Source organism: Alexandromys fortis, unplaced genomic scaffold (genome assembly GCF_014885135.2).
Source record: "Alexandromys fortis isolate MF-2015 unplaced genomic scaffold, M_Fortis_MF-2015_v1.1 scaffold_39, whole genome shotgun sequence".
NCBI classification, from domain to species: domain Eukaryota; kingdom Metazoa; phylum Chordata; class Mammalia; order Rodentia; family Cricetidae; genus Alexandromys; species Alexandromys fortis.
The window spans coordinates 3,921,071-3,934,886 of record NW_026067918.1 but is presented as its reverse complement, the minus strand read 5'-3'; the positions used below and the strand labels follow the sequence as shown (position 1 = coordinate 3,934,886).

Genomic DNA, 13,816 nt, shown 5'->3' with positions numbered 1-13,816 from the left:
GAGAGAGAGAGAGAGAGAGAGAGAGAGAGAGAGAGAGAGAGAGAGAAAGAAAGAAAGAAAGAAAGAAAGAAAGAAAGAAAGAAAGAAAGAAAGAAAGAAAGAAAGAAAGGATGAATAATGTAATGGTGAGGCCAAGCTCAAGGTTAGGGTACTTGCCTTGCATGTGTGAGACCATATAAACATGCAATTAAAATCCAACCCTCCGAGGCAGATTCCCAGCCAGTTGTGAGTGTTCCCATGCCAGCTCCCGTATCCACAAACATTTTTTTTTTAAAGGACACATATCAAGCTAAGAAAATATTTGTGCTTTTATTCATTCACATTTAGCTAAATGGCACCAGAAACTTTTGAAAGCCAAGAATTATAAGGCTGACTCTCTGACCCTCTGGGATTTCCATTTGGATCACAGCTCTTTTTCCCTGAGCTGCAGAAACATGGCAACAGCTTGGGTCTGCCTAACCATCAAGCAAAGCTGTTCTCCACCTCCTTCCCTGAAGCGGACCTCTTCTGTTTTGAGGCAAAGAATACCCTGTATGGAAACAGCACATTGGAACCATTCGTCCTGCTTATGTGTGGACTTGCTGCACTGCTCCTTTCCCTGAAGAGATTTAACTCTCAATCACATATAATGGCACTAATCAAACAGCAACTACATAAGCAGTGATGGCCAGGAAGTCATCTGATCAGTGTGTGTATAACTTATCAGTGTGGTACAACCTTGCAGGTCTTTGGCGATGCCAATCAACATTTATCTATGTGTTCCCTGTGTCTGCTTTTTGGACACCACCCACTCATTGCTTCATCTCTTCTCTCAGGGTTGCAATGCCTGACCACTAATGCCTGCTTCCTAATGATGATCATATAATGCAGGTTGTAATAAAAACATTTTTGAAGATACAATTTAAATTTTTCATTGTATATATTTGTTGGACATATATTGTGTTGCATAGGAGCAATTTCCTAAACATTTATAGCATACACTGAGCATTCCATTTTGTCCCCTAGCATTCTATCCCATCATCCCTTCCCTCCCCATTTCTTCTTCCCATCAACTCTCTTTTGTTCTCCTAGACAATTTTATTCCCACCCACTCTATATGTGTATATATGTATATATATATATATATGTGTGTGTGTATGATTATTATTTTATGTATTTATATAAAATCCAGAAACCACATATAAAAACATTATATTAGTCTGAGGCTAGCTTAATTTGCTCAGTATTTCTAGTTGTATCCATTTTCCTACCAAAAGGACTCTTCTTTATGGCCACAAAAATTCCACAGTGCACACATGCAGCATTTATCTATTCCTCTGTTCTTTTCTCTGATATTGGACAGAACCCAACTAGTGAAGCCAGTACCAGCACTTGTGGACCAACTTTAAGAGGACTACCCAGAAGTGGGCACAGAATTTATAACTCCGTCTTTGTAGTTCTACACAGAGGTTTGACTAACACTTGCTTATGATTCTATCACCTGTCACTTATATGTTTTGTTGTTATTGTTCTTGCGTTTGTTTTAAGATCTCACTGTCTATACCAGACTGGGTTTGTATTCATAGAGATCCATCTGCCTCTGATTCCCAAGTATTGGGATTAAAGGTCTGTGCGACCAGACATTACTAAGTATATTTTATGTTACATTTATATATTTTATAGTTTGTCAATTCCCTAGCTACAAGAGAAACTGAAGCAATTTACTAAAGAGTATTCCAAAAATATAAAATTTCAATCAGTTCTCTATAACTAGACAAAAATAATGTGAAGAGATCAATGTCAAACACTGGGATTGCCTGTCTTTTGTGTGTAATGCTGAGCCTGGTTTCTAGAATTAAACCAATCTAATTCTAATCTTCTGTCTCCCTGTACCAGGTTGCTGCAAGATAGTTCAGTTTACCTGAGCTCTATCTACGTTGTCTGGATAAGCCAAAACATTGAGTAAATATCAGCCTACTAAGCCTGACTAAACCAAAGCATTAAGAATCCAAAGACTGTGCACTTGGGAAGCAGAGGCAGGAGGATCTCTGTGAGTACAAGTCAAGCCTGGCCTAAAGAGGAAGTTCCAGAACAGCCAAGGCTACAGACAGAGAGCCTGTTTCAAAAAGAAGGACGGAAGGAAGGAAGGAAGGAAGGAAGGAAGGAAGGAAGGAAGGAAGGAAGGAAGGAAGGAAGGAAGGAAGGAAGAAAAGAAAATGAATCTAGAGTCTCCCATGGCGAGAGGCCGAGGAAGATCTGACAGGTCATCCAGTGATGCCTGTTTATGGGCAGTGTTCAGTGTTCTCACGTGTAAGATTACTGAATGAGAGACAAGCCTTCTTGTCTTTGAAAGCCCTTTGGAATGAAACCAAAATGTTTAAAGACAATGGGAAATACAATTCCGTGTGGATTATGTCATAGAGTATCCTGAGGAGGGTAGCAAGGGAAAAGCTTTGTTTGTACACATCCAAAGTATACAGGATTATCTCTACACTGATTCCGTCTGCAGGCAGATGCTCGGCTCTTGTGGGGGAACTAGTCCTAGTCTCAAAGACCCAAGCTTGGGTGTGGTGATGCACACCTGTCATCTGGTATGGCAGGCAAAAGGAGAACTGTGAGTCTGATGCCAGCCTGAACTATTTGGTGAGACCTTGCTTTCAAAACAAATTACGAAAGGTCTGCAGAGATGCTTTTTCACAGCTTCAGGTTTGGTTTCCAGCACCTACATGGCAGCTCGCAGGCATCTGCACCTTTAGTTCCAGGAGAAGTGATGCCCTCTTCTGACCTCCTCGGTCATCAGGCACATACATGCAGAAAAAAAAAAAAAACACTCATATGCATAAAATAAAAACAAATAACTTTGTGTGTCTGGAGAGATGCCTCAGCAGTTAAGAGCACCTGTTCTTCCAGAGAATCAGGGTTTGTTTACCAGTATGTGGAGCAAAGACTGTCAGGGCTTTAATATGCTTAATGGTTAAGAAAGGACAAGGAAAGGAGAACACAGAGTTAAGGAATTTAAAGAACTGACCCTGCTTAATGTGTAGTAGATTCAGGTTAGCAAGTTTTATCCAATCACAGGTCCCAGATACAAAGTTGAGTCTATGGATCGCCACATATGGACAGTACAAAAATGTGATACAATCCTCAGTCAGAGAAGAACTTCTTAACTGTCAGGCAATTCATGTCCAGGAACATGCTTGATTCTTTTCCCAGAAGCCCTGGAAACTAGGCATCAATATCATCCCCTCCCTCAGATACAGCACTGCTGTTTGACTAGCTTGGTAGACTTTCTGGGATCAACAGGAACTATTGGGAGGAAAGGAGTATGAAAAACTCGTCCCATTCTATCCCTAAGGTTTTGTGCTAGGAAGTGCTTTGCCACTGAGACACTCACACGGCTACCTCAGTCAGTAGAGCATGAGACTCTTAATCTCAAGGTCATGGGTTCATGCCCCACATTGGGTACCAGATGTAGCACAAATTCTAATTGGTCTTAATAATAAAATCCCGGAGTCAGATATTGAGGTAAATTCTGAAAGATCAGAGAAGTAAAGGAACCAGTTATTAGAAAGATATTTTATCGCTATCAAACCCTCATATCAAAGTGGGAAAGATGCTGTCTCCATGAAAGCATGCTTCTGGGATGTCATGATGGCTTTGCACTGTTAGGAGCAAAGAAATGGTTGGAAGCAGAATCATTATTGACATGTCATGGGACACTTACTTCTTATAGTTTAGACCCAGGTTCAGGAAAGAATTAACTGCTAGGATTGTTGATCTTTGTCCCCAGAAATGTGCTACAGAGCTATATTAACAAGATCCTAGGAAATTTCCAGCTCAGAACCTGGAGCTGAAAGGGCTACACATGAGATAAATTGACCTTAACTGTAGGGCTTAGAGGAGGTCACAGGCAGGGATATTAAAGAAGCTGGACCCTAAAACCTCATCTGAGTTCAGCCCAAGCTATGGAGCAAGCAAACTGAGATATAAGAAACAATGGCAAACAGAATGAAAAACATCTCTCCCAGAAAATTCAAGGCAACTATTAAAAAAATAGATTTTCATTCACAAAGAATTTCTGGGGAAAGTAACAAAAATGTGTTGAAGTGTAGAGATATTTTAGATCTGGGGGTCTATTGAAAGCATTTTAAGCAGTCACTGTAATGGTAATGATGACAGTTGGAAACAAGAGAAAAAGAATGAATGAAGGAGAAACTAAGATATACACTCAAAATATATAAAAACATATTCAAAATCTTTATCAATTATCATAGTGAAACAGTTTTTTTTTTTTTTATAGGTTGGACATGCCTATTACTGCTCTAGGGCTGAGTGGCTGTAACCATCCATACGAGAAGCTCATAAGATCAGTGTTATTAACATTCCCCACAGAAGGAGACTGAAGGGCCATAACTCATGAGACCTTCATCAGGTCTCCTTCAGATTCCTTCCAATGATCACTGTTGATAATGTAAGCAATTGATTGGGGTGGGATTTCTTAGTGGGGGTCATCAAGATGCTCAAGCTACCTCCCAGTGGTATAGCTGCCCTTTGAGCCATCCCTCTTACTAGAAGTAACTACAGAGACATAAGTTCACTTTTCTAGACTTGAATGGAATTATTTCTTTGGTTCGTGGATGATCTAAGTAGGGGTGTTAGTCCATTCGTTATGATCTCTCAGGAAAAAAAAAATCACCCAACAAACATCAACTATGCTTTCTATTTGGTGACCTAGATTTTCCCAAACATGACTCTGATCTGAGTAGCTGACACCCTTGCATGCAGAAATGGGAAACTATATGTATGAGTTTGTGTGTGTGTGCGTTTGTGCATATATAAAAATGTATATGCAACAGAGATAGAGGTCCTGCTTTGTGATGTTAATCTAAGAACTGCCTACTGAAAGTATACGGCTACAAATTTAATACTTTTATCAACAAGAATATTTTGTCACTAATATTTTTTACAATAGACACCATCACGAGACTATTTGTTTGAAATTTGTGTAATCAAAGGGTTTGTGGAGGAATTTCCTGCATTTGTTCAGGAGTTGGGCTAGATAACTCTGAAGTTCTCTTTTAACATAAAGATGCTAAAGGGTCTCATGTGGCAAAGTTTTCATCAACAAGCACACAATATTTACTGCAGTATTAAGAGATGAACAGTTGTGAGTCGTTGTCTAAGAGGATTAAAATTAAAAGTGTCACAAAGACTTCATCATCTCATTAGGATCCAAGCACTGGAATCGTCTGATGTCAAAGGAGAATTGCGAGCTTTGCTGTCATATCAACAGGAAATGTCACTTCCTTTCTTGCCTGGTTGCTATCTTTGCTTTTGATCAGTGTTGACTTTTATAGTTTAGTTGACTTGTTTTCTTTCTTTTTTTTTTTTAATTTTGTGATCTGCCTGTAGCTCAAACCTTAAAAACAAATCAACAATAGGATAAGAAACAGTTCCCATGTGATTTGGGATTTTCTGAGCAACCATTAAGAAAAACTCAGGAAGTCCTATGTGGTAGCACATACTAATTAACACAGTACTTGGGAAACAGAGGCAGGGGAATTGCTAGCAGTTTAAGGCCAATGGGATCTACATCATGGGTTCTAGTTCAGATGCAGGTACTTAAAGAGACTCTGTCTTTAAAAAAAAGAGCGAAACAAACAAACGCTACAGGAAATGCTCAAGAACCACAAATTATTCTGGGCCAGTAGCTTTTGGGCTCCAGGTGTCCTGATCCCCTGTGAGGCTAGAGGTACTGCCTCTTGTAAATGAGTAAAATTCTGGTGTTTTTTTTATATCTATACCTGTATCTGTACCAATGCACACACACACACACACACACACACACACACACACACAAACACCGTCTGTGTCCTATGAAGGGTTTCTCATGTTCTAATCACCTAATACAGCAGATACATCATTTCTCAAACTCAACATTGTCTTCCCTTTTGCCAGTCAGCACTGATTGTAATGGACAGACTGATTCGCATTTGAATCTCATCATGACCACTTACTTCACGTAACCCAGGCTAGTTACTTTACTCTTTGAAAATAGGTAATTACAAAAACTAAATTGGAGAGCCCTGCGGAGCAACAGAGTCCTGTCAATACAACAGAAGTTGTATACTGAGCTTAAGTACTTGAGTCAAACAAGGGCTGACCTGAAATAATCACATATCAATCAGAGATGAAGCTATTGGGCAGATTCACTCAATAGTGGATGCTTTGATATGAACCAGCTTAAAAGATCAAAATATAAAGTGGTTAATCTTTATTACACCATTACCCAGAAGAGAATGTGCCTGGCCCTAAATCACCGTGCTTCTTCCTCATGCCAGCCCATCCCAACATACCATCCCTGACCTCAGCTGCATCACTGGCCACAGATACTGCCCATGAGCAGAATGAGGCCCAGGGTTGGAACACAGCTATTGAAGCAAAAGCCATGGCAGCAACACATCACAGTTGATAATGCTGCTACAAGTACCTTTTCTAAAATTCTGCCTTCCCTACTGCGTCTTCACAACTAGCTGATATTTTTCTCAAAGCTGAGAACAAAGTGTATGTTCTTGATTCTTGGAACTGAGCTGTTTGTTGGAATATCACACTGAGTTCAACTATTAAATGAAGTCACTCTTTGCACTAGAATCTCCCTCTTCTTGAAAATGGAGCTAATGGAAATTATCTCCATGTAGTTTGTGGTCTTTATGTGCCAGGTACGGTATCAATAGAGATTATATACTATCTAGGGACCGATACTGTTAAAGGTTTTTCTGAAGGAGGTGGGGAGAAACTGAAAAACTTGGAAAGGCCACTCTTGTTAAGCAGTCAATTCTGACTAGACGGTAAGCATTTGGGAGCACTGCAAACACTGTCTCAGCCTCCTCTGAGTTCTTAGGATGACTCAAAGACTCACGGGAATCAAAGGGAGCTTTTGGAAGGCAAAGATTCATGTGGCCAATAAGATGTTTACTGCCAAATCCATGATCCTGTACCTACAATAGCCTTAGAATTGCCACACAGTCCAACTGTTTTCTTTCTGATTCTGTTTTTTTTTTCTACTATTGAAATGAAAACTTGCAGACAAGGGATAGCCTGAGTATTATTTTCTCGATAGCATCAGTTGAAATAAAGTAATTAATAGAAGCAATTAATGGAAGGTAAACATTAAATTTTAGAAAGCCTGGTGATCGTTTGTCCCTAAACAGGTTCCCATGTTTAGGGGTCGGGTGTTACTCTTCACAACCAGTGGTTGCTTTCTGCACATACTCTAATCATCATAATCCACCCCCATATTTCTAGCCGTGAAGAAGTAACTGTGAGAAAGCCACTGCAGAAGCAGGCCTTATCGCACAGTTTCAAGCCCTTCATATTCTTTTGCTGTCACTCGGGAGGCAGTGGAAGGGTGACAATGATGTACAGCATAGCTTTGTTTTATGAATGCCTCTTTGTACAGGAAATTAAAGACTCACTTCTTCCACACCAGCCACATCCAGCAGCAAAAATAACATCCCACCGGTGAAGTCACTCCTCTTTTAGTCTCCCTCTGTCTGAATGTTGCTCTCTTAAAAAAAAAAGAAAGAAAGAAAGAAAAATCTATAAACAGCACATTACAGTCTTAGTCTGTTTGGTTCGGTACTCCCTAGGGATGATAGGAAAGAAAAAAAAAAGAATTCCCAGTCATCGGCCTAGTCGTTATAAAAGATGACTGCATAGACCATGGAAGATGCAGAAGCCCATTACAAGCCTGAACGCAGAAAGCGTGAGCTTAAAGGAACAGATGAGTGAGTAACTCAGGCTAAGACCACTTTGTATATGATGCCAAGCTCTTACCTTAGTTACAGACCCAAACCCTGGGACCTCTTCATCTTCACCACGACTGCAGTGGACACATCTCACGCTCTTTTCTCTGTGCCCTTCTAGTTCACTCTCGGAGGCTGTCAGCACCTACCACACCACCATGGAGATGAGAAACCCCAGAGCAGAATCTCGCTCTTTTTTGCCTTTCCGGACACATTCAGCACAGACAAAAGCCAGAGTTCTTGGCGTTTACTCGAGTGAATCGACACTTTCTTTAACTGGTTCCCATGCCTACTCCTGGTAGAGATGCTTGCCAAAGGGGACTGACAGAAAACAAGAAGGCAGGAGAAATATCCTTTCTCTCCGCTCATTTACAACTCAGTCTTTTGATTGCAGCTCTAGGAGCCTGTTAGATCACAAGAATCTCTCAAATTACCAAGTGGCCACATGCTGCCCCCGAAACATCACATTGACCCAGAAGACTGAACCATCTCGTGCTGACATCCCAGGGCTGGGACAACTTCATCCAAGTCTGATCTTCTTAAGTGTGGGCTCTCTGTTACTGTGACAGTAAAGTTTTCTGGGAAAGCACACACCCTGTCTGACAATGTAATCCTATACCAAAGGCAAACAGCCTCTTGCCCAATCATTTCCCATGGTCTCCAAGGTAGTAGGTGACCCTAGAAAAATTATCAACAACCTTGGTATTAATTCCAAGGACGTTAGATGTTTTCTGAGAAGCTGCTTTCATTTCATATAGTTGAGTCACTTGCTCGCTGTCCAGCTCTCATTCATTACGAAGGTTTATCCTCTTAAGTAATTACTCATGAAAATGTTGACGTTTAAAAAAAAAAAGTGAATGCTGATGAATTCACAGAAAAGCGAGAGGAGGAGTTTTGATATGAGAGATCCGGTTTAGTAGTGATCTTTGGGTAGAGTAAATTGAATATGCTCGTCAACCAAATAGACAAGTCAAGAGCTAACAGTTCAGAAGTCCAGACTAGAAGTTAAAACCAGAAGGTAATGCTATATATTTGGCATCTGCAGTCATGGGAAGTGGCACAGAAGAATTCAGACTTAGAGGAGAGAAGGGTTCCATGATTAAGACTTGGTAAATACACCAATGTGAGGCTGGAGCGAGGAAGAGGATCCACAAGAGAAGACCTAGAGAATTGTTCCACACAGAACAAATAAGATATAGTACACCAAGGAAGGTTGGCAGAGGCTAGGGAATGCCATCATTGTCGGGTATGGAAGATAGCTAAAGATGACATGACACCTTGGTATTGAGTGGTGGTATTTCACAGTGAGATGCCCCAGGTGACCTGGTGAAAAAAAAAAGTTACTATTTTGGAGACAAAGCCCTCATTAGACGACAAGCAAGTAGGGGCGATGTGGGAGATAATAGAGAGGATGCGCCAAGTTTTCACAGGGCTCCACGCTTGAACGGAGTAGAAAACTGGGATGGTTAGAAAACCATGTGGGAAAGAAGAGAGGCTTGTTTCTCTGGAAAGAGAGATTTGTTGGTTTATCTTTAATTAAGTCCTTGGTAATTTTGCAAATTATATCAATTTGTTTTAACATGCACACTCTCTATTATACTTTCACACCAGCTAAACCTTTTCTTCTTCCAACATTACCCCTCTTTATTTTATGTTGAGAGCGTGTGTGTGATCCAGAGTTTAATTGGGATTGTTTGCATGAGCATGGTGTGCCTAAGTACCCAGTGCTAACACTTTCCTACTGAGACACTGGCTGCCGATGGCTTCTTAGAGTTGGGTAGGGACTTCTGGGCTATGAGAGAGGTGACCATTTGTCACTGAAAATGTTTTCAAATGATTAATTTTCTTAATTAAGTTGATGTCTTGACTCTTGTGTATCATTTGTTTTAAAACCAGGTTCTTTTGGTAAATATGGAGGTGTCTTTATTCCCATGGTTTTATTTAAAAAATCACAGATAGTGAAGACAATGCTAATATTAGAGCCATCATTGAGCCTCGTGAATCTGATGTTACTAACCACTTGTTTAAATGATTTGCAATAAGCGAATTATCTCATCTACTATTTCATCTTAATGAATTTACTGAAAATACTATTTTTGTTTCTTAAGTAATGATTGTCTTGACACATGTAAAATAAGATAAACTATAGAATATAAATTTCATAATTTTCATAATCATTAAGATAATCCTGTTATTCATGTGCAAATTAACCATTACCTTCTACTAAGCCATATGTTCATGTAAAACATCTATTAGCATAGAGTCATTGCTTAATGTTTATTTCTCAAAGGTCAGAATAATTACATGAATTAATAAAGCACTTAAAAGAACAACAATTGCAATTATTTTCTTTGAGAGTGGTCTGGTCCTTTTATATTTGAAAATAAAATTTAAAGGTGCTTAATATTTACACATTTAATTTGTTTATCATGTTAAACCAATATGTGTGCCTGTGTGAGCATATGTGCATACACGTTTCTGTGTCTGTGTACGTATATACCTATTTCATGTAGCTCTTAGTAGAAGTAAATAAATAATATTTGAAAAATAGTTGAAACAGTAGCAGACAAAGTAAATGCTGTCAGGATCATTGTGAAATTATTCTAATTTGAAGGCTTGGGAGAAGGATGCCTTCCAGTGGCTGGGTGAGTGGTTGGGATTAATTTTTTTTTTTCTCTAAGCATTGACAGGAAATGGGGGAACTGCAAAAAGAACAACAAGAACAACAAAAAACCATATAGAGCAGACAAGTGTCAGGTATAAATAAAGTTATGCAAATAAAACACACTGATCACTGATTTTGAAAAAAGAAAAAACTCTGCCAGTTATACTTCTGGTAATGCTATGACAACTATATAATTTGTTATAGTAATTCTACTTTTTTTTTTTTTTTGGTGTTTCGAGACAGGGAAAGTAATTTCTGTTGACTTTGAGATAGGATCTCATGAATGGTAGGCTGGACTCAAACTTGCTATGGGACCTTGGAGGACCTTGAGCTTCTGACCCTCCTGCTTCCACCTCCCTGGTGCAAGGATAGCAGGAGCATGGCACCGCCACCACCTTCACAACTCTGGGTTTCTGCAGTCCTGGGGATAGGTTGAACACAGGACTTCATTCACAGCAAGTCAGCATGAATTCTCCCAATTAACTTCTACCTCGAGCCCATGTTTCAGTAATTTTAAATAAGATAAATTTAAAAAAAAACTGACTATTTTTACACAGCACCATGCCCATATGATTAATGGACAAAAATGTTAACTTTGGCCTGATTTTCAATACTCAGTGAAAATGCTGGAGTTGTTGCATCAGTCCCAGCCTCGGCTGATTGACCGAAACAGATTGCGCAGGTGCTATGTTTTGCTGGCCTGAGAACTTCCTGTTATTCTATCTGCAGGGTTTACACTAGGATGTGGAGGAAGTACTTAAGGTTCCCATCAGTAAACAGGGTGTCCCACTTGAACGTCTTTCCCACTGCTTAAGATCATCATGCCTGTTGCACTTTGCTGATACACTTCACTTCCAGTGACCAGGAAATGCTGAAGTGAAGTACATTATCCTGATAAATGTTAGCCTCTGAAATCATGCATAAGACACCGGCGAAATGTTTACTTCCTCTTAGATGAGCAAAAACATTTAATTTTAGAACAGAACACCAAAGTGCTCCATGCACTGCTGGGTGGAGCTTTTATTTAGGAATTTGGATGATTTTTTTTTTAACAGTTGGTTGGTGTTCCTCCCTGCCAAACTCACACAGTATCAGGCAAAGACCTTCTGAGAACGGACAAACTGACTGATCAAGGGATGACCCGAGATTATTCAGCATATCACATCAGTCATGAGAATATGAGAATAAGACTCTATCATCTGTGCCTCCTCTGTAATGTCCCTTTCAAACAGCTTTCAGCGTCTTATTTATATAGTTCTCACAGACAGGAGTTTCAGTCTTGCCCATGTGGTCTGTTTTATGGCAACTCTACACAATTAAAGACGAAGTCTTCCTCAGACTCGGAAAGAAGTGTGCCTTCTTGTAGATGTCACAAACTTTTCTGTATTCCCACTGTCCCCAAATTGTTGCCAAACAAGCCTTGCGGCACTTGCGATTCTCAGTTCTTCTGTCAAATAAAAAAGAGAATCTTGTGGTCACATCTTACCTTCTAACACAGACTTCAATTCTTCTAGGAATGAAATATACACAAGTTCTCCATTATTTCCAGTGTTCATAGTAATCATTTAAGCTGTCATTTGATTATATGGGGCAAATGTTATAGCTCTAAGTCATTAAAGAAAGGTGTGTGCCAACAAGAACTGCTGGTCATATTGGCAATTCACTCATAGGCTGTGGTTGGGACCATGCAGTACTGGCAGTAAAACTCAAAACCTTAGTCACACCAAACAAATATTCTATTGATGTGGGAGTCCTTTTTGTTTTCTTTGAATATGATTGGTTAATTAATAAAGAAAACTGGTTTGGCCTGATAGGGCAAACTAATAGAGTTAGACAGGGAAAACTAAACTGAATGCTGGGAGAGAGAAGGGCAGAGTCAGAGAGCAGCCATATAGCCCTGCCAGAGACAGACACTGGTAAGAATCTTGCTGGTAAGCCACAGCCACGTGGTGATACACAGATTACTAGAAATGGGTTAAATTAAGATGTAAGAGTTCTCTAATAAGAAATTAGAGCTAATGGCTCAAACAATGTTTTTAAATAATATAGTTTCTGTGTGGTTATTTTGGTCCTGGCAGCTGGAATGAACAAGCGGCCTCCTTCTACATTCTACCACTGAGCTACAACTCCAGCCTTGTTCTGGTATATTTTAACAACTCTCTTACAGAAAACATAAAGGACTGATTTGTAAGATTTCCAATCTCTGGGTCATAAATATTCCATTCATGGCCAGTCACAAATAATTTTACTGTTTTTGTGTTGTATATATTCCAATCATGGCTGATTTCAAGTTAAAAAATATGAGATCTCAGGATAGGGCAGGAGCTGGTAAAATATCTGAAAAAAAAAAACAAGGGCCTATGAGCTGAGGGTTTAGTTTCTGTTCACATGTTCTTGAGGTACCTCTTAAAGTGCAATGTAAGCTGGGCACAGCAGCAAATTCCAGTAAGCTCAGCAGCTGGAAATGCTAAGGCAAACGTAAAAGGGATATGCACAAAGATCAGTTATTGGGCTACCGAGTCTCATGTGGCTGTAACTAAAGACTGGGTGTTGTTGTTGTTTTAAGAGGAAGGAAAAAGAAATGGCATTTAGCAAGATCTGTGCTTGCATGCACTTGCATGAAGTTTGTCTTGTGAAAAATGATACCACCAAAAAAATATCAAAAAGTCATGACTGATGGTAACATCTTAAAATGTTTCCATGAAATTCAATTAATGCTCAAGCCCTTATCAGGAGTTAAGGAAAATCCATACACACTGAGCTTAGATGTCTCCTTATGACTAAGCTTATTTTTATATCCAGTGTTTTCCACTCTGGAAAAGGCTCCTCTTTTCTTAAAAGTGTGAATGTGTTTGCTTTTTTGGTTTTGAGTGTATTCACTCTCCAGTAGCTACTTGTTGAGTCACAGTTTCCCAAGGGTGCAATTCACACCCTTCCTCTGTTCGTACTGAATGAAACTGATGGAGAATGAACCGTGTGATGATCCCTGAATAGGAATCAGCAGGTCAAAGGAGCATGTTTACTTGGTTTCATCTCTAGATCAGTTAATGAGTGAAATATTATAAAGAGCTGAGGTGGTGAACAGACACTGGCAATCATTCTAAACTGCTGGGATTATTCTCATTATTTCCATGGAGAATGAAAACCCTTTGATCAGGAGACTAGGACAAGCTAAAGAGAATATCAGCAAAATGTGTGTGTGTGTGTGTGTGTGTGTGCGCGCGTGTGCATGTATGTGTGTGTATATCCACTGGAGGATAGGGTGTGGGAATGTATGGATTATGTACACATTCCTGTGGTTGTGTGTACTTGTTTATGAAGGCCAGAGATCAATATTAAGCATCTTCTTCAATTGTTTTCCATTGCT

At 39.6% G+C, this 13,816-nt stretch overlaps 1 protein-coding gene across 2 annotated transcripts in view; it reads right to left on the bottom strand.

Moving 5' to 3' along the window:
• Kcnj16 (potassium inwardly rectifying channel subfamily J member 16) overlaps positions 1-13,816 on the bottom strand; it is a 50,755-nt gene that overhangs the window by 17,282 nt on the left and 19,657 nt on the right. Inside the window, exon 1 of one of the 2 annotated variants that reach the window (XM_050140404.1) lies at positions 7,816-8,292. The exons of the other annotated variant lie outside the window; for it this stretch is intronic. The gene's annotated coding sequence lies outside the window, so the exon portion shown is untranslated. Of the gene's footprint in view, positions 1-7,815; positions 8,293-13,816 lie in introns of those variants that run through there. 2 annotated transcript variants of the gene reach the window in all.